This window comes from Neofelis nebulosa, chromosome 4 (genome assembly GCF_028018385.1).
Source record: "Neofelis nebulosa isolate mNeoNeb1 chromosome 4, mNeoNeb1.pri, whole genome shotgun sequence".
NCBI lineage: Eukaryota > Metazoa > Chordata > Mammalia > Carnivora > Felidae > Neofelis > Neofelis nebulosa.
This window is the reverse complement of record NC_080785.1, coordinates 113,462,495-113,483,524: the sequence shown is the minus strand read 5'-3', so window position 1 is coordinate 113,483,524 and position 21,030 is coordinate 113,462,495. Positions and strand designations below refer to the sequence as shown.

Genomic DNA, 21,030 nt, shown 5'->3' with positions numbered 1-21,030 from the left:
GCGCCTGGGTGGCTCAGTCGGTTAAGCGGCTGACTTCAGCTCAGGTCACGATCTCGTGGTCCGTGAGTTCGAGCCCCGCGTCAGGCTCTGGGCTGATGGCTCAGAGCCTGGAGCCTGCTTCCAATTCTGTGTCTCCCTCTCTCTCTGCCCCTCCCCCGTTCATGCTCTGTCTCTCTCTGTCTCAAAAATAAATAAAACGTTAAAAAAAATTTAAAAAAAAAAAAATGTATATACTTTCACTGTTTCAGGCAGGGCGATGGCCCTGGGTTTTTGGGTCTGTCTGCTTTGCTTTGACGTAGTTCTCCCCTTGCTTCCTGGTACTTCAGGACATCAGAGGGTCCCACACAGCTCCGCTGGGAGGTGCACCCTGCCCCGCGGGCCCCATCCTGGGGCCTGGTGCTTGTTTGGGGCTTGCTTCAGGAATGAGAACTTGAAAGCTGTATTTAGCATATTTCTTTCCTGCTGCTTTGCAGGCTGATCAGAGAGCCCATTAAAGGTTTTCAGCTACCCTAGTTGATCTCACAAAATGGCATTGAGTGGAGGGGGCTGGGGCTCAGGCTGGGGCTGGAGGTGGGTGCAAGAAAGGGGCTCCCGTAGGGATCTGGAGTGTCAGAGGGGAAGGGGCTGTATTTTGTCTACTGCTCCATTGCAAATTACCTAAACCAAGAGGCTTAGAACCTTAATATTTACTATGTTCCCAGTGTCTGGGGTGGCTCGGGTGAGAGTCCACCGGACCACAGTTCAGTCAATGGCTGGGGCTGCATCATCTGAATGCTCGCCTAGGGCTGGAGGACCCACCTCTAAGCTGGGTCACCCATGTGGTGTGGGCAGGCCTCAGTCCTCCCCATGCTGGCCTCTCCAGAGGCTGCCTAAGGGTCCTCACAGGGCGTCTGGCTTTCCCCGAGTGAGCAAGGAGGGACAGCAACATCTGTCACACTGGGAACCACCCGCCATCACTTTTCTGCCACATTCTATTCATTCGAAAAAAGTCACTGAGTCCAGCCTATGTGGAGGGCGGATTCAGAGCTGCCTTTTGAACAAGGGAGTATCAAACATTTTGTGGGCGTGTTTTAAAACCACCCCAGGGTCTCAGACCGCTTATTGGCTAATCTCCATGTTTGGCAGCTAGAGGAAGGGACTTGCGCAAGGTCACATGGACAGTGAGGGCAGAGGTGGACTAGAGCCTAGCAATCAAACCCCTTGGCCCATAGCACGCGGTAACGATTCTAATAATAGCTAATTGGACATCTGCTGTATTCCAGACAGTTGGTACATATTAACTCATTTAATTTCTGTAATAACCCAGAGAGAGGGTACATTTTCCAGATGAGGAAATGGAAGCACAGAGAGGTTAAGTACCTTGCCCAAAGTCACACAGCTGGTAAGTGGCAGAGCCAGGATTCTGGCCAGCTCTTGGGGCCTCGCAGGTGGTTGGGGAGAATGCGTCGCATGCAGGCAGACTGAGACCACTCAGGGGTCCGTGTAGTGAGAGGGGGAGGTCAGGGAATGCCTCACTGAGAAGGGGAAATTTGAGCAAAGACTTGAAAGACAGACGTGAGGGAACTGTGTGGTCATTGGGAAGAGCGTCCTAGGAGGAGGGACAAGAATAAGGGCAGATGGGGAGGCCAGCCAGCTGGAGTGGGTGGGTGGCCAGCGGGCAGGAAATGAGGTCGGCCCCATCATTAAGGCCTGGGAGGTCCTGGCTTCGCCTCAGGGTTGGCCATGGCAGGAGTGGAGACGAGGGGTATAGCCCGATGTGGTCTGAGCAGGGTCCGTCTGGCAGCATGCGGGGAACAGACTCCACGGTGAGGGCAGAGCAGGGGGCCGCAACCTTGACTGGGAGGACTGGCGGTGGTTTGGCCCGGAGCCCTGGGCGGAGAGGTGGCGAAGGAGCACGTTCTGGGCGATTCTAAGGGTGGAGCCCCCAGGCCTGGCGGTGGATGAGATGAGGGTGCGCGAGACGAGGAGGGACACAGACTGACCCAGGTGTTTGGCCTGAGCCCCTGGAGAGGTGGATGGGCCCCGGCTGACATGGGAAAGCCTAGAGGGAGGCTGCGGGTCCAGCCGCGGCCGAGTGTTTGCCATGTCCGTCAGACATCCACGGGGACATGCCAGGGCCAGTTGGATATGCCGGTCCCCGCCGGGGGAGAGCTTGGGGCTGACCGTGTATGGTTGGTTTTCAGCCCACGTTGATTCTCTCTGGAGGTTGAAACCCTCTTGTTGAAATAGGAGGCAGGACCTTCCTGGCGCTGGGCAGGGGCGAGGCGTCTGCTGCTGACAGCGTAAGACTTTTGAGATTGTCCTCAGAGACCTCAGGAGTGCCTCAAGGGCTGGCTCCAGCCCACAGGATGACCCACAAGCCCCCTCATTCCAGGAGCTTTTCCCTCCTCTGCCAGCAGGAGGCCCCTCCTGGGCGGCTGGGCCAGGCGGCTCTGGGTCTGGTCCCCAGGGCCTGACACACAGGGACTGATGTGGGGGCCCGTGTGGCACCAGGGCCGGGAGGAGGGGCTACAGGTGCCCGTAGGCTGGGAGGGTCAGAGGCACCCTGGGGCCTGCCTCTGTCCAGGGGCCCGTGTCTCTTAAGTGAGTGTCAGCAGCTCAGCCATGCCAGTGGGAGGGGACCCTGAGCCAAGGTGTCTGCCCCTCTTCCTCATACACAGCGTGGCTAAGGCACATTAAAAATTCCTGACAAGGTGCCCCGTCAAAGAGAGTATTGGATTTTGTTTCAAGGTGACTGACCTAGCCAGAGCGGTTACGGAAGTTGAATCCTAAAGTCCTGGGAAGGTTCCCCAATTTTGTTAACACTAGATAATTCCTTCCAGACTCTTCTTAGGGGAAAAAAATCAAAATGCCAGCCATTGGGTTAAAACTGGCCTTTCAAGGAAATCATTGGAGAGTGGGGTTTATGTTGTTGTTGTTGTTGTTTGGGTTTTTTGCCCTTCTTCCTGAAAATGCATGTGAGGCTTCCTCCAAGGGCCGCCTCTGCCTGCCGTGCAGTGGGAAGATCACAGAGAGTCTTTGGGGTCAGAGAGAACCTGAGAGAGGGGCATTTATCACTCACTCCCAGGTCTCAGATGGGCAGACTGAGGCCCGGCATGCTGAGGAATTCCCCAGAGACACAGAGCACACTTGTCCTGCCTGTCCACTGGCCCCAGAGCAGACCATGGAGCATGGAGCATGGAGCCAGTGCCACTGCGTACCTGTGGTGACCCAGGCAGGCCACTGTGCCTCTGTGCAAAGGGGACAGTGGCAGTCCCCGCCCTGCAGAGTTACTGTGTGAGGACAGAATGCCGTGATAGAGACACATTCCTCAGAACTTGCCAGGCCCCTTACCTGCCCTCCGGGAGGGCTTGTCATCCTGCTGGTCGTTATTTTCATCCCCATCGTGTCTGCTTTGTACACCACTAGCAGATGGCTCACGTGCTTTCTCTGGAACCGCAAATTTCTATCCTGTTACTCCTCTGCTCAAGATCCTGCTGTAGCTCCCTATTGCCCATTCTTTTTCAGTGCTCTAAGTCACACCATTGCTATTCTCACCCCTCTCCTTCACTCAACAACGGTTTGGGGAAGACAGGCCTCCTGTGCAAGGCCCTGCACCAGCCCCTCCTGGTGGCGGTTGCAATCGCTCCCCAGCTGTCGCCCTCCCCGACCCACCTTGGCAGGCTGGAGGCTGAGACCTTTGCTGGCCTTGGAGGACCCAGCCAAGGAAGGAGGGAAGAAGAAAGTGTCAGTTTCCCCCCCCCCCACAAATGTAATTTTGATAGCAGGGTTGTGTCCTACCCGCCGATGGCCTGTGTGTGAGCGAATGTAGACAATGTCCTGGTCTACAGACATCCGGGCTGGGGCCTGCATATCCCACCCTGGGTTCTGGAGGGGTGAAGACATGTTTTGGGCTCTCTCCAGTAGCTGGTTGCCCTCGGGTCTCTTCTCAGAAACCCCTCCCTGATCCTTCGGCCTGGGATGCTCGACCCCACCGTTGCCCCCTTCAGGAGCCTCCCACACGCAGAACCCTGAGCAGGTGGCTCTCTGCTGAGCTTTGTTGGAATGTCTCCTGTGAAATGATGCACCTGCAAGCGGGAACATGTGTGACGTGGGCTTATTTTCCCCACAGACCACAGTCCGTGCTCCTTCGACCGGCCCTAGCCAGCGAGGAGGAGCTTCTGCCCTTTGTTTAACAGGAACAGCCAGATCTTAGCATCCTGGCACCTCCTGGGGGCCGAGACCCCTCATCTGTTCTGCACACCCTGTGCACCCACACTGAGGGAGCTCTGTTTTTCAGGCACAACCATTCCATCTTGAGATACCTGTAGGTGTTTTGACAGTTTTTGTGAGCCACAATTTCTGTTTCCCCTGGTGCTGACGTTGCTGCCCTTGGGGGCCCTGACTCTACCTGCTCCCCAGCCCCGGGACAGCGCCCCTGGGCACTCCTCACTGGCTGGGGCTCTCCACTGGGCACACTCTGGTCTCCCGCTCCCTCCCAGCATCACCATCTGAGACCTGACCAGTCTCATTGCTCGGGCAGGTGAGATAGTTTGGGCTGGGCTCATTTTGGTGGCTGAGAAAAGGTCTTAGGGAAACAGAGCCTCCAGAACCTCATTGACAAGAACCTGTCCCTGGTGCTTTACTTGATGACTACCCAGCAGGGGGTTTCGGGTGGAGAAGCCCCTGGATGCCCCGGAGGCCTGGTATGAGAGGATTAAATCAGCACCGTTGAAAATATAGCACTTGCTCAAGGTCTGATAGAGCCTGTTTGGATATGTCGTTCTCATTCTAAATCCATCCTCCTTTCTGAAAAATCATCTTGTCCAAAAGAGTTTCTAATTCTCACCCAGGAGACCACAGAAGCGTTTAAAGCGGGCAGGCGGCTTCGACTGGACCGTTTCTAAGGTTCCAGCTCTCGGCCTTCCGCCTGACCCAGGCCACATGGATTGTTCTCGCCCACAGGTACCTTTTACAGTTGGCCATTTACAGAAGGAAACCTCTGGGCTCCTTACTGTTGGCCCGAGTGCCGGCTGCCTCCACAGTGGCTTCCGGGCACCACACGTCTGTCTGCAGCCCCTATGGCGGTGGGAAATGGAACAGCCCTTCTCTGCTGGTGGCGTCCCGATTCACAGTGCTCAGGGTGCCCTCTCCTCTCACGGGGAGAGGGAAACTCCTTGGAGATTTTTTAAGTTTTTTTTTTTTAAGTTTATTTATTTTGAGAGACAGAGCACAAGCAGGGGAGGGGCTGAGAGAGGGAGAGACAGAATCCCAAGCAGACTCTGCACCATCAGCACAGAGCCCGATGCGGGGCTTGAACTCACGAACTGTGAGATCATGACCTGAGCCGAGATCAAGAGTCGGACACTTAACCTACCGTGCCACCGAGGCGCCCCTTTGGAGATTCTTAAAAAGGGCAGTAGATGCCAACTGGACTCATTAAACCACTCGCCATGATGTGAGGGGAGGGAACAGGGCGGCCATTCACGCATTCACCTGCTTCTTCGTTCAGAAACATTTTACCACTTGCCTTGTGGGAAACCCAGGAACAGAGAGCTGTTTATTTTTTGTTTATAGCTGTCGTATTCCCAAAACACCTTTGCTCATTCCTTCCATGGTTTCTCATATCTCCATTTTGCAGGTGGGTAGCTCGAGGCCCAGAGTGAGTAGGATTTGCCTTAGTGGCACACAGCAGGGAGGGGCGGGTGGGCTCTAGGACTCCTGTCCAGAGTCAGGTCTGTGTGTCCACACCCAGCACCCGTGCTGCCTGCGGGGTCCCTGCGGAGTGAGAACCAGGCCTAGCCAAGGGGCCCCCAGCAGACGTGAAGCAATGCTCCTACCTCAGTTTCCCTGAGCCGTAGTGAGTAGCACTGCCCATTGAGGTGTTGGCTTCTGCTTTTCAGGTGTCTGCTATTATTAGGAACTCTGAACTCTGGCTCTGAAATCCAACAGATGCCCATAGTCCTTCCTGGTTCCCTCTTGCCTTCCGCTGGCGTTCCTCCTGGTGGCCCTGCCTCCTGCCCTGCCACTTTCCACCCTCTGCAGTGCCTCCCACGGTCCAGGCTTGCTCTGCCATATCCCCACCCTTCCCGTGCTTCCCCAGGAACCAGGCCTGTTGAGCCACCAGCATCCCTTCACCCCGTTGCTTCACGAATGGTGTCCCCTCAGCCTGGCACAGCCTTCCTCCTATGGGAACACATTATTCATGGAGCACTGCCCCCTGAACACGTTTGCCCCATGTCTGCTGGGCACCAGTGCTACAGGGGCAAGCACCGGGATTTACCCAGGGGCCCCAGGGCCTCATTGCTAAGTAAGCTGGGAGCCGGAGGGGTAACAAGCATTATTTAGGCCAAGCAAGGGGTAACAGTCATGGAGGAACCACCTGTGCAAAGGCCCTGAGGTGGTCAGCGTGAGGCACTCTCATCCGTCCCTCTGAGTTCGAGATGAGGACAGTGGCCATCCTACCAAACCCTGCCCTTTCCTACCCCAACATCCTTCCTGGGCTGCCTTTATAGTTGAGGACCTGGAGTCTGTATCCTGCTCTGTCACTGCTTATAGCTGCATGACCTGGGGCAGTGGCTTCCCCTCATGATGCCTCAGTTCCCTTCTCTGTGAAATGGGAGAGAGGCTGTGAGAGTAGTAGGCTTTGGGAAAGTCTAGATGAGTATGTATAACGTACCCCAAATGGTACTGTGCTCCGTAATCAATGTGCACTGCTATTTTCTATCATTATGATCATTACCGCCCATTTTGTTCGAAGCCGATAAGACTTTTGGAGGCAATTCGGGCCAGTGGATAGGGTCACAGACTTTGCCATTAAATCCGGGAATCAAGTGTCAGCTCCTCCACTCGCCTGCTGTGTGACCTTGGGGGAGTCACTCAACCTCTCTGAGCTGCACTTCCCTCCTCCATAGCATGGGGAGGATGATTCTAAGAGAGCCTCCCAATATGCGCTGCACACATTGGCATATGCACAGATCAGGTACCTGAAACCGCTCTCCTTGGTTAGGCCAGGGGAGTGCAGTAGACAGGGACGGAAGGGAGAGAGTGGGGGCACGGGGGACACTGTGGACGTGCTCTTACACACCTCTGGACGATTCGGTTCGCTCCAACGAGCATGTGTTCCTTTTGCAATTAAAACAAAGAAGCCCCAGAGAGCGGAAAAGTTAAATGAAGTCAAGGCACCACCTGTCTCCTGGGACATCACGAGGTTTAAATGAGTCAGTACGTGTATAATGATTGGAATGGGGCCTGGTTTGTGGTACAAGCTGAGTGAATGTTAGTTGTCATAAGAGTAATAATAATAATATAAAATAAAATAAAAAGCAATAATTATTATCATTGGAACTATTACTTTTCAAGCAGTTCCACAGCATGATATCATGAACATCAGTCATGTAACTTCAGGAGAAGCCGGGGTCCCCTTTTGTACTGGGTGTGTGGGGTGCTGAGAATCACATCCTAGGGAGGAAGGTGAGAAGCCCTAAGGTGGTTCTGGGCAGGGTGCCAGCCCCCCCCCCCCCCCGCCTTTACCCCTGGGCAGCCCCCTCTCTCTGGTCTAGCACTGCCAGCTCTGGGGGCCCCTGAGCACAGGGGTGGGGAGGGCAGGTGTGTCCCTTCAGTCTTAAGACTGGGATGCCCTTGAAAGTCTGAGAAGGCTTGAGGGGCAGGGAGGGGACTTCTGGGCAGAAACCGAGTCTGGGCCAAGCAAGTGTGACTGACATCAGCCCTCGTCCAGCCCTGACAGGTTAGAAGGCATGGGAAAGAGGTCCCTGAGATGGCCCAAGGGATGGGGGTTGTGGACTCCCAGCAACTGGCCCAGGGAGAAGCAGGAAGATTTGGTTTTATTTTTAAAATGATGAAGACGTTAAAAGAGTCCTGTAAGCATTTCACAGAATGGGTCTCTGTAGATGTCATTTACATAACAAGTGTCTAAATCATCAGTAATGGGACGGAGCAGAGACGTTCTGGCAGCAGAGGCTTTGAGTAGCTATTTCAAGTCTGTGACAACGCCCTGTGGGTTTGGGGTTCTTGAAAGATGGGGAGAAAGGAATGGGAAAACAGCCTCGGGTGTGGCTGGGGATTGGGGCTGATCCATGCCTTGTGGGCCTAGAGCGTAGAACTTATATATTTTTGGGTGGCACTTTTTAAGAAAAAGAACCCAGAATTACGTGTCAGATCTAAGAAAGGGTCACACAAGTGAGGGCCCTGCGGCTTCAGCCTCCGTGGCTCCTGAGGAAACCTGCCTCTGGTGATGCGTCAAACCCGGGGTTGTAGTAGGAAGACCTTTGTCCGCAGGTCTGCTGTGCCTCAGTAGCCCGTGTGACCTTGACCCGGCCACCTGTCCCTCCGCGGATCCCAGGAGATGATGCATTTGAAGGCCCTGTTCATGCATAAGAAAGAGAGGGCAGCAACACCAAGGATTTCCTCCTTGGGGAGAGATCAACAGCACGAGGCTTTTTAAAGCCTCCAAATAGGCTGCTGTACCGTATTTAAATGCTGTTTTGATTCATGCACCCATTAAGCTACTTTATAGCTGACTGATGCCTTATTTTTATTCTTGTTTCAAAGCTAATTGCGTATCATACAGAGATGCCAACAATGCGGTAAAGCCTCCTATTCGGCTAGAGCAGACCTTCCTCTGTTGACTGTAGGTCCTCCCAGCCCCCTGCCATGACCCGCACTATTGTGGCCTGAACTGTGAGCATGATGTGTGCATGCACGCTCTTAGGGGTTCTCTTTCTGGAGTCCTCTTCCCTCTATAGTTTATGCTGAACACACTGACATGCACGAACATCAGTGCTCAAGCTCGTGTGTTGTTTTGCTGGCTTTGGTCCCAGCTCCCTGTAGTCCACTCCCATCCAAGTCAAAACAGCATCAGGTCCGGTTTTACCCAGCAACTCACGTTGTGTCATCAGGAGCTACCTTCGCCCTCTGCTTTCCATGTTGGCCTCACTGTCTAGTCAGTTTGTTGCGGGTGGTAGCCCCAACAGCTCCCCAAGGGAATAGAGGTTCTCGTTCACAAAAGTTCTGTGGCAAGTCCTGGCATGGGTTTGCTGGGCCCAGGTCACATGTCCAGCCTTCGATCCGTTACTAAAACAAAAGGCATGAAATCCACTGATTGGCCAGATCTAGGTTATGTGCCCACCTTTTGATTCTGTAGAGAGTTGACATCCCCCAAATTATATAGACTAGGAAAAACTGATGGGGCAAGGTCTTCAAAGGAAAAAAGATGTATTATTGGCATAAGATGAGGAAGTAAAGGGCAGGCAGGAAACATAGTCACAGATGTCTACGGTCCCATCTGGGACAGTGGAGCATCCTAGGATCTGAAGGGATAAGTGCACCCCACAACTGGTGGAAAACCCAACTCAAAACCCCTAAGAACTGCACGTAACACCAGGTGTCATGGAGCCTGGACTTAAGAACGAAATGGAGACAAGAAGAATTGGAAAAAAGCACAGGCTTTCCTGCTGGGGCTGCTGGCCGTGGGGGCTTGGGGATGGATATGGCACAGGTGCCCAGAGGCTCTATCAGTAGGGAACCTGGACACTGATGGCAAACAGCATGAGGATGAGAACCTCTGGAGGGATTCTCCTCGGAGTTTGTTAGAAATAAGGCATCTTTTTTTTTTTTTTTTTTTTGAGAGAGAGAGAGAGATTGAGTGTGAGCGGGAGAAGGGCAGAGGGAGAGGGAGAGAGAAAAATCTTAAACATGGAGCCTGACACAGGGCTTGATCTCACAATTGGGAGATTATGACCTGAGCCAAAATCGAGGGCTGGACGCTAACCGACTGAGCCACCCAGGCGCCCCAGAAACATAGCATCTTGAGCCCCACTCCAGACCTCCTCCATCAGAATTTGAATTTTAATCAGGTGCCCAGTTGATTTATGTGCACTGCTAAAGACTCATCTCTCATCTCTTAGCCCTCACATTCAGGGGTGGTGGGACCTATGTTAGGTCTTTAATTCAGACTTTCTGGAAGACAGTGTGGTCGTGTGTATGAAGGAGCCTTAAAAATATTCATGCTTTTTGATGGAGCTGCTATTTCTCCTTCTGAGACTGTTGCTTAGCAAAGTCATAAGAGGCAGGGACAAAGAATATTATGCACAAAGATGTCAATTGCAGCATTATTTATAGTCAGAAACTACTATGTATTCACAAATAGGAAAGGGCAAAGTCAAGTATGACACATTGAACATTGACTGCAGTGTTACCATTTGAAATGTTGCTTTAAAAAACAATTTTTGGGGGAATAAGCAGGGAATATAGTGATAAACCAGATAGACGCAGTGTCTGGCCTCGTGGAGCTGACATTCTACTGGGCAAGACAGACAGTAAGCAAGTGGACAAATGAGACAATTTCAGACCGTGACCAGTACAACAAAGAAAGAATGGGGTTATGTGGTAGAGAATCCTGGGTGGGTTGGGGAGGACTGTTCAGATGTGGCAAATAGGGAAAGCTTGTCCTAGGAGCTGTCATTTAAAGTGAAATCCAAAAGATGAGAGGGATCCAGAGAAACAAACAGGTAGGAAAAGATCATCCAGGCAGAAGGAATGGGAATTAGCAGGATGCTGGAGGTGGGGAGATTGGCTGTTTGGGAGATGTGTGGCTGGAGCAGGGTGAGCCAGGAGGAAGCTGGATGCTGAGGAAGCTGGAAAAACGAGCAGTCCCAGACTCCTCCGGCCTTGTAGGCTGTGGGTAGAGTATGTCTTTTGTTCTTAAAGTGTTATAACAGCGGATGGAGAAGGAAAATGATATCAGTAAGAAGGCAGAATAGGAGGTCCTAGCGTATCTCCCCCCACAGAAACACTGACTTGCCAATCACCTACATACAAAATACCTTTGTGAGAGCTCTGGAGTTCAGTTGAAGGTATCAGCACCCCAGTGGACCACAAAATCCAACATCAGTCACACTGAAAAGGGTAAAAGGAGCAGTTGCACTTTGCATGCATCATCCCTACCCCCGACCAACAAAACTCAGAGCCAAGAGAGATCCCCGCAGTCCGCGACTTCTCCCTCAGGAGAAAGAACAAGAGAGGGTCCAGCTTCCTGACCTTTGGGGGCAATGCCCAAAAGCCCTGCTTACCTTGGCACATTAGAGCACTGAGGAAATTGGTATGGCTTGGATCATCGGAGAGCAGCTGAGAACAAAGTAAAGGGCAGACGCTTATAGCAACTAGCATGTATATCCCCAAACCACAACCCCCCACGGATGGGGCTCCACACATCCCCACACATGACATGCAGATCTCAGCATCTAGGAAGGATCTCGGCAATAGCCTTGATTCTGCAGGATTGGGAGAAGGTGCACAACTCTGAAACTGTTTCCTCAGGAGGGATGGAGAGAAGTGGACCTTTTACCCATTGTCCTGGCATATTGATGCATTACCCTATGGAAAGGGGGTGGTTAACTCTTGGTACTCAACATGGCTGCGTAGGGTAGGGAGGGGGCACAAAATTCTAAGGCATGCTTTACAGAGGGGAGGGGAGGAAGTGGAACTTGCACCCAGTGCCCTGGCATATTAGGGCAATGCCCTAGGGGAAAGCAGTGGGTAACTCTCAGCGCCTGGCATGGCTCTGTGGGATTTAGAGAAGGCACACAATCCTAAGATTACCTCCCCAGAATGTAGTGGAAGTGGAGTGGTCCATAGAAAAGGTTTGAGAGATATCCAGAATCTTTAGGCAGGCTGTCTGATGAAGGTCTTTTCTTCCCAAATCCTGTCCATAAATACTGGAAGAGGTGACTACTTCTTTATATATGCAGACACCACCACAGGCTATAAAGATCATGAAGAATCAGGGAAACATAACATCACCAAAGGAACAAAACAAGACTCCATTAACTGACCCCAAAGAAATGGAGATCTATGAATTGCCTTACAAAGAATTATAAATTGTCCTTTTAAAAATCTCATTGAACTATGAGAGAGCACAGATAGACAACAAAAGGTAGAAAAACAATCTATGATCAAAATGAGAAGTTCAACAAAGAGAAACCATAAAAAAGAACCAAAACAAATTCTGGAGCTAAAGCACACAATCCCTGAATTGAAAAAGTCAGTACAGGGGCGCCTGGGTGGCGCAGTCGGTTAAGCGTCCGACTTCAGCCAGGTCACGATCTCGCGGTCCGTGAGTTCGAGCCCCGCGTCGGGCTCTGGGCTGACGGCTCGGAGCCTGGAGCCTGTTTCCGATTCTGTGTCTCCCTCTCTCTCTGCCCCTCCCCCGTTCATGCTCTGTCTCTCTCTGTCCCAAAATAAATTAAAAATGTTGAAAAAAAAAAAAAAAGAAAAAAAAGAAAAAGTCAGTACAGTAGCAGACTTGATAAAGTAGAAGCAAGAATCAGTGAACTTGAGGAGAGGATATTTGAAACTGTCTACTCAGAGGAGCAAAAAGAAAGAGGAATAAGAAAGAGTTAAGAAAGCCTACAGGATTTATGGGGCACCATCAAGAAAACCAATATAAAATAATGGGTGCTCCAGAAGAAGAAGGAGAAGGTGGCAGAAAGCTTATTTAAAGAAGTAATGGGTGAAAACTCCCCAAATCTAGGAAGAGAGATGGACATCCAGATTCATGAAGCCCAAAAGATACAAAATAGGTTGAATCTAAGAAGGTCTACAGTGAAGCACATGAAAACTGTCAAGAGTCAAAAAGTTTGAAAACAGCAAGAGAAAAGCAAGTCATCATATACAACAGAACTCCATTAGGATTATCAGCAGAATTGTTAGCAGAAACCTTGAAGGCTAGCAGAGAGTGGAATGATATATTCAAAATGCTGAAGGAAAAAAATCTACCAACCAAGAATACTCTACCTGGCAAAATTCCTCTTTAAAAATGAAGCAGAGGAGCACCTGGGTGGCTCAGTTGGTTAAGCATCTGACTCTTGGTTTTGGCTCAGGTCATGATCTCATAATTTGTGAGTTTTAGCCCCACATTTGGGTCTGCACTAACAAAGTGGAGCCTGCTTGGGATTCTCTCTCTCCCTCTCTCTTTGCCCCCTACCCGGCATCAAAATAAAAAATAAACTTAAAAAAAATAAAAATGAAAGAGAGATCAAAACTTTCCCAGACAAACAAAAATCAAGGGAGTTTGTTATCACTAGACCTTTTTTTTTTTAATGTTTATTTGTTTTTGAGAGAGAGAGAGAGAGAGTGTGTGGAAGTGGAGGAGCAGAGAGAGATGGAAACACAGAATCTGAAGCAGGCTCCAGGCTCCGAGCTGTCAGCACAGAGCCTGATGCAGGGCTTGAACTCACAAACCACGAGATTATGACCTGAGCCAAAGTTGGATGCTAAACCTACTGAGCCACCCAGGCACCCCTCACTAGACCAAGGGGAGTTTGTCAAGTTGAAATGAAAGGACACTAAACAGCAACACAAACATATATGAAAGTATAAGTTTTACTGGTAAGGGTGAATATAAAGACAAATAAAGAACAATGCAATACTGTAATGATTATACATAAATCACTCTTAATCCAAGTATAAAAGTTAAAAAACATAATTATTAAGGATAACTAAAACTATGAAAATTTGTTAAGGGTGCACAATATAACATATGCAAATTGTGACATCAATAACATAAAACGTGTGTGGGGGGAGTAAAAGTGTAGAGTTTTTGTATGTGATGGAAATCAGGTTGTTATCAGCTTAAAATGGACTGTTAAAACTATAAGATGTTGTGTGTAAGCCTCATGTAACCACAAAGGAAGTATTTAAAGAAGATACACACAAAAAAGAAAGTAATCAAAGCATATAATATCAAAAAAAATCATCACATCATAAGGGAAGACAGCAAAAGAATAAGAGGGGAATAAAATAACTACAAAAGAAACAGAAAATGATGAATAAATGCCAATAGTAAGTCCTTACCTATCAATAACTAAGTGTAAATAGTTTAAACTCACCATCAAAAGCCATAGAAAGACTGAATGGATAAAACAACAGGCTCCAACTACATATTGAGTACATGAGACTTTAGCTTCAAAGACACACAAGGGCTGAAAATGATGGGCTAGGTAAAAGATACTCCTTGCAAATGGTGACCAAAAGAGAGTAGGGGAGGTTATACTTATATGAGATAAAATAGACTTTAAGTCAAGAACTATAAGAGATAGAGAAGATCATTGTGTAATGATAACAGGTTTAGTTCAACAGGAAGATATAACAATTATAAATATGTATGCACTGAACATCAGAGTTCTTAAACATATAAAGCAAACATTGACAGATCTGAAGGAGACTTCAGTAGTAGGAGACTTCAATGCCCAACTTTCAATAGTGGACAGAAAATCCAAATGGAAAATCAATAAGGAAATTGCAGATTTGAACAACTCTATAAACAAAATGTACCTAAAAGACATATAGAGCACCCAACAGTTGCAGAATACACACTCTTCTCAAGCACACACAAAACATTCTCATAGATAAAACACATAACAGGTCACAAAACAAGTCTTAACAAACTTAACAAGATGAAAATCATCCCAGGTAACTTTTCTGTCCACAGTGGAATGAAGCTAGAAATCAGTGACAGAAGAAAATGGGAAAATTCACAGATACATGGAAATTGAACAACATATCCTTGAACAGTCATTGGAAAGAAAAAACTAAAAGGGAAATTAGAAAATATTTCAAGACACATGAAAATGAAAATACAGTATACCAAAACTTTGCAAAAACAATATTAACAGGTACTGAGAAACACCTCCATAAAAAAGAAAAATCTCAAATAAATAATCTAGCTTTATACCTAAAGTTTCTAGAAAAAGAACAGACACAGCCCAGAGTTAGCAGAAGGAAAGAAATAATGAAGATCGGAGCAGAAATAAATCACATAGAAAATAGAAAAATAGTAGGAAAAAAATAGATGAAACTAAGTTTGGTGGTTTGAAAAGAGAAACAAAATTGACAAACCCTTAGCAAGACTAAGACAAAAAAGAGAGGACATAAAGAAAATTGTAAATGAAAGAGAAGACATCACAACAGATGCCACAGAAATAAAAAAGAAAAGAAATGACTATGAACAATTTTATGCCAATAAATTGGACAACCTGCAAGAACAGGACAAATCCCTAGAAACATACAACCTACCAAGGCAGAATTTGGAAGAAAGAACCAAACACCTCCCAACAAGGGAAAGTGAGACCAGGTGTCTTCACAGGTGAAGTCTACCATTCAAAGAATTAATAGCAATCCTCAAATGCTTCCAAAACCTACAGGAAGAAGCACGATACTTCTGAACTCATTTTATGAAGCCAACATTACCCTGACAGGAAAGCCAGATAAAATATTAGAAATAGAGTGACCATATGATTCAGCAACGCCACCTCTTGGTACATACCCAAAGGAATCAAAATAATCTCAAGGAGATACCTGCACCCCCATGTTCACTGAAGCATTGTTCACAGTAGCCAAGACATGGAAGCAACCTAAATGCGTATCGACTCATGATGAACAAAGAAAATGTGGTATATAGTCTCAATGGGATATCAGTAAGCCTTTAAAAAGAAGGAAATCCTGCCATTTGCAACAACACGGATGAACCTGGAGGACATTATGCTAAGTGAGATAAGTCAGATACAGAAGGACAAACACTACATAATACCACTTAGATGGGGAAGCTAAAATAGTCAGATATAAAAGAGAGTAGAATGGTGGTTTCCAGGGGCTGGAAAAAGGGGGAAATGGGGAGGTGATGGTCAAAGGGCACAGAGTTTCAGTTGGACAAGATGAGTAAGTCCTAGAGATTTACATGGCACAGTGCCTATCATTAATATTGCCATTTTATATATGTAAAACTTTGCGGAGGGGGTAGATTTTTAGGTTAAGCATTCATATCAGAAAAAAATAACAGTTTTAAAAAAAATTTTTTAATGTTTATTTTTTGAGAGAGAGAGAGACACACAGACACACAGAGTGCAAGCTGGGGAGGGGCAGAGAGAGGAAGACACAGAAACCAAAGCAGGCTCCAGGCTCTGAGCTGTCAGCACAGAGCCTGACATGGGGCTTGAACTCATGGGACACGAGATCATGACCTGAGCTGAAGTTGGATGCTTAACTGAATGAGCCACCCAGGTGCCCCAAGAAAAAAATAATAATAAATAAAGAGGGTGGAAGAAACTTTTGGAGGTGATGGATGTGTTTATGGTGTAGACAGTCATGATGGTTTTACAGATGTCACTTATCTCATACGTCATCAGGTTGTATACAGTAAATACGTACACCTTTGTGTAGGTCAGTTACACCTCAGTAGAGAGGTTAAAGAAAAAAGTCGACGGAGGGGACTCTGATTCGGTCCAGGTTGCTAAAAGCCTCAGGAATAGGGTCACTGGGGCACATTTCTAATCCACATTAAGTGAGCAAAGCTGGCATAGAACAGTACAAACTGTCTTTTGACTGTATAAAAAGATTAAAAAAAAAAAAGCCTGGAGATAAACCTGCAAAAATGTTATAGTCATTACCTCCAGGTGGTGGGATTGCAGATGATTTATACTTGTTTTTCTTAAGCTTTTCTGTATTTCTTCCACACGAGAAAACACAATAGAGGTGATTTCAGAATCTGAATTTGTATCCAGTCGCAGTGATTAGTCGCAGACACCAGAATCCACTCTTTCTGGTTTGAGCAGAGTGGAATTTATTCCTGGGTGTTCGGATTGAGATTCCAGAACTACCAGGGGAATAAACTTTGATGCGCCATGGCCAGGGACAGCATAGCCTGGACAATCAGCTAACCCTGCCTGAGACTGTTGCCACGGAAACACCACTGTCTGTGATGCTCAGGCCCAAACACTGGAGCCAGCTGCTGTGGGAGAACCAGACCTTTCTGTTCCCTGCCAGCCAGGGCACCCCATCTGTCCACCGCTCGGTGTTGCTCACTTCCACCTTCTATACCTTGGGCAGGCATCTATCTAGAGCAGCTGAGACCACCCACAGAAACCTAGCTGCAAGGGTGTCTGGGAAATGTAGATTTCAGTTTTTTCCAGAGACCAACTTCCAGGGCCTTCCAGGGCATGGAAGGAGGGGCTTGGCACCCTTGTTTAATGACTCAGTCCGCAAGGTCCACCACAGAATCAAAACAAGAGTGACCAGAATGGTTCCTTACACCCTTGACTTTCTGAAAGGCACATGAAGGCTTAATCATCCATTGTGTTGTCATAAGGACAACGGGAGGCTTTCTCTTAGTCCAGAGAGCACTGGCCACCAGCGTCCCTTGCCCTAGCCTCCTCAGTACACACTGGCCTGACTTCTAACTGCCAGCACCTCCTTGCTGCTGGAGACCCCTTGGCCACTTGGGCGGTAGGCCGAAGTGTGGAGACGGCGTTCCCGGGGCACTTCAGCCAGTACCCCAGCTGCCTTGCCTCTTGGCTGGGAGAGCTCTGCACACGGCTTCCTGGTGGCCCGGTTCCTGTTTTCCACAGTAGTGGGCTCCTGCACGGTGGATGGCTTGATAGCCTTGATCCGCTGCCTTCCCTTCCTTTTCTCACTTCGCTTCCCCCCTCGCCTTCACCTCCCAAATAAACAACTTGTGCCACCATCCTTGTCTCCAGGCATGTCTGGGGCCACTCAAAGTAACGCGTCCGTGGCCTATGCGTGCACACATGTGAAGCCTCATGCTTGCTCCGGGTGTTGGTTGAACACGTGTGAGGCTGCGTTTGTGACCTTGCATCTGTTCGTGCCAGTTTGGAAAGGCGCCCTATTCCTGGTTCTCACCCCCTTCGGCAGGGAACCAGTATGCTCCCCGCCGCCTGCCACCTCACCCACGCTGACGCCACGGCCAAGCGTGCACGTGTAGGTGTCGCCCTCGCCAGAGTTCTGCCCAGCAGCTCTCTGCCCCTTCTTCCCACAGCATTTATTACTCCTTCTGCCCTAAGACCGTGCTGCTATGCCTTGAGGTTCAAACATGAGCATGACCATCCTCGGTTTAAACAGGGACCGCTGTGCGCCGCTCTTAGCGTGTGAGGTGGCAGCCAGCTCCATTACGGGCTCACGTAACAAACATCCCCCCACCCCCTGCAGCCTGCTGGATGCCAGGCCCCACGCTGGGCTCTGGCACTTGGGGACACATCATCTACTACAGAATCACCCCTCCCTCCTTCCCTCCTGCGCTGCAGGTCTGCCCATGAGCGGCCACCCAGCAGCCTAGCGGCAGGGAGCCCGCGTTCTCAAGTGACGCCTCAGACAGGTGGCAAGAGAAGCGGCTTTATCAATCAGCTGCTGTGTGTCATACTCGAGCCTTGTCTCCTTACAGCACTCGTGGGGGTCGTTATCATCCCCGATCCACAGATGAGGAAACTGAGGCTCATAGAGGTTGAGTGACATTCTGAGGCCACTGGGCAGCAGTAAGTGGCAGTGCTGGGGCTGGGACCAGGAAGCTCTGACTAAGGGTCTGTTCTTGTTTCCCTGGCACGTCCTGGCTTCCCAGACACGGGACATCCCAGAATGATGGGCTCCTGGCGTTGACGCGTCACTGTAACTCAGCCACTAACCAGCAGCCTCTACATTGTCTTAGCACCGGAGATGCCACAGTGAACCTAACAAAGCCCTTGTCTCCTTGGAGCACCCCCTTACTGAGGAATAGATACAGTAAACAAGTAAGATCACTTCAAATGGGGCGGAGAGAAGGCTACCCCGTGGGGTGATGCAAGGGAGAGGCGTTGAGGAGCATTTTCTACTGCTGTGTAACAAACGACCCCAACACTTAGCGGTTTACAGAGGCGACCTTTTCTTGTCTTGGTGCGCGTGGGTCAGGAGCCCGGGAGCAGGGTAGCTGGGTGGTTCTGACTCACGGTCTCTGAGATCGCCAGCAAGGTGTCGGTTGGGGCTGCATCAGCCGGGGGGCTGGGAAATGTACCTGTAAGCTACCAACACACGGTTGGTGGCCGGGGCGTCAGGACCTTACCACGTGGGTATCTCCGGAAATGGAAAACAAAAACAAAACAAGAACCTTCTATAGCTGCTCCTAAGGATGGCGCCTCCTGTGGCTCCAGGCCCCCGGAGGACGGCTTTGGAGTGTCTTCCAGCTAATGGAGGCCTCATCGGCTCCTTGCTGCATCCCCCAGGGTGAGGAAGCATCACACGCTTCTGTTGGCCCTTCTGGTCATCCATCACCTGCCACGGTGGGGGGCAGTGTGGCCTGTGTTGGCTTGTGCTGATGCCACTTGGAATTGCCAGGCAGGAGTCCGTGGCCCTTCTAGAATGAGGGTTCAGGCAACTAGAACACACGTGGCTGGGAGACACCTGCTTTTCACCTTACTTGCTACCGGCGAGGGCTCAGGGGCGGCTGGGTGTGGCCAGAGGAACCCACCTGTGACAGTGGGCCTGGATGTTTGAGGAACAGAGTGGGGGCTCTGGCCCTCTTTTGAAAATAACTCGTCACCTTGCCGAACAGTCTGTTCCTATTTTTCCATTTTAAAATTGCGGCTTCTACATACGGAGGACATACGAAGTGTCCATGTACATATGTAGGGGTGTGTGTGTGTGTGTGTGTGTGTGTGCAGGTCACAGATTCACTATGGTACAGACACCTTGCCTCACCACCTAAGTCCACAAGGTGGGGGGGGGGGCCCAGCAGCCCGGTGACCACGTACTGTTCCCCCGGCAGCAACGTCTCTCTGGGGGAGGACTGGTGGCCCGACTTTTGTGGCTTCATGGTTTAACTCCCAGGTGGGCACCTCGCAGCTGAGGCACCGAATTTTGGCTGCTTTGCTTCATTCAGGTGGATTGTGACATGTGCCTTCTCTGGCTGCCTCGGCCACTCCCCCCCCTGCTGGGGGTGGCCAGGGCTTGTGTGTTCTCCTGGGGGCTTAGCATCCCTTGTTTGGTGTGGATGGGCCACATTCACCCATTTTCCTGCCGAGACACAGGAGGCCTCTTCCAGCTCAGGGCTCAGGGAGCACATCACTCGGGCCAAATCGGTGCGGGATTATTTATTACCTCAGTACCCGGGGTTTGTTGTCTCTCCACTTCGAAGAACGAAGAAGGAGACACAAAATGAGCAGCAGGCCAGTTGATTAGAGTAGAGGATCAGAAAGGAAGGGCAGTAGCAAAGGTCTCTTTGCAGAGAGGGGGCGTTCAAAAGTGAATGCCCGAGGCCTCTAGGTGAGGGTCTCTGTTTTAGAAGGTTCCAGTCAGCCCTCTCTTCCCTTCCCCCTCGTTCCTTCTCAGGTCCTACCCTTATTGACTTGATCACTCTAGGTGCTGGGTTGTCCATTCCCGATTGCCTCGACCCCCTTGTGTGTGGGGTGGTCTGTGGCCGTATCAATCCCTTGTGGGTCATACGTTTAATGGCCTGCTACTTAGTTTTAGCCAGGTCTTTTGTCACATTCCTGAGGGGGACCTGACGGGGAGGAGGTTGGTGCCTGGTACATGCTTAAGGGGAACCACACACCTGAAGGGGTTCGCTATGGTCAGACCCTCCCAGCATTGTTCCAAAATGCGTGTTTTTCCCCACCCAGGGACCTCAGGTCCTAAACGTCCCCTCTCTGCCCACTGAATCCGGTCTTTTCCTACCACAAAGTCATGTGTTTCACTGGGGCCTGTACCTAGGAGCAGAACTTGTGGGTCCGAGGGTGTCCTGACCTTCCCGGGGGAACACCGTCCGTCCTATGAGGGAGCACTTCCGTGGGCCCCGTGAAGAGCCAGGGAGGCAGGGAGCAGTACTGAGGGAACCATGACTCAAAGACATCTGAGCAGTAGACTGGGCCCTGCTGTGCAGGACAGCAGTCTGCTTGAGAGGCCCGAGCAGGTAGGGAGGCCTGGCCGAGTTCCCAGAGGGTGGTGAGAGCCGCCCTCCCCGCCCCCCCCCCCGCCCCCCGCCGTGAGGGACCCAGCTGCGGAAAGGGACTGGTAGTCGGGGTGCGGACTACACAGAGCGCCGCAGGCAGGAGGAAGAGTGTGTGTGGAGGCTCGGAGGCCGCAGACGGTGATGACCCTGGCCGCCCTGACACGGCACCTCGGACGGCATGGCTTGCACAACAGACGTGGACTCCCTCACCGTTTCTGGAGGCGGGAAACCCCTGATGGAGGTCTGGCAGGGTTGGTTTCTATTGA

General features: G+C 50.2%; 1 protein-coding gene and 1 long non-coding RNA gene across 8 annotated transcripts in view; one reads left to right on the top strand and one right to left on the bottom strand.

The window, feature by feature from the left end:
- The window catches only part of IQSEC1 (IQ motif and Sec7 domain ArfGEF 1), a 404,132-nt gene that overhangs the window by 109,861 nt on the left and 273,241 nt on the right, over positions 1–21,030 (top strand). The gene's annotated exons all lie outside the window — the stretch shown is intronic.
- On the bottom strand, positions 7,935–16,689 carry LOC131509756 (uncharacterized). 4 transcript variants are annotated; one of them, XR_009260683.1, is made up of 6 exons: positions 16,443–16,689; positions 11,599–11,760; positions 11,070–11,124; positions 10,824–10,896; positions 8,885–9,072; positions 7,935–8,362 (listed from the first exon to the last, which is right to left on the bottom strand). It is a non-coding gene; the product is annotated as an uncharacterized LOC131509756 (long non-coding RNA). The 4 variants fall into 4 exon arrangements; XR_009260685.1 differs by having other exon boundaries at positions 8,905–9,072; XR_009260682.1 differs by lacking the exon at positions 7,935–8,362 and having other exon boundaries at positions 8,521–9,072.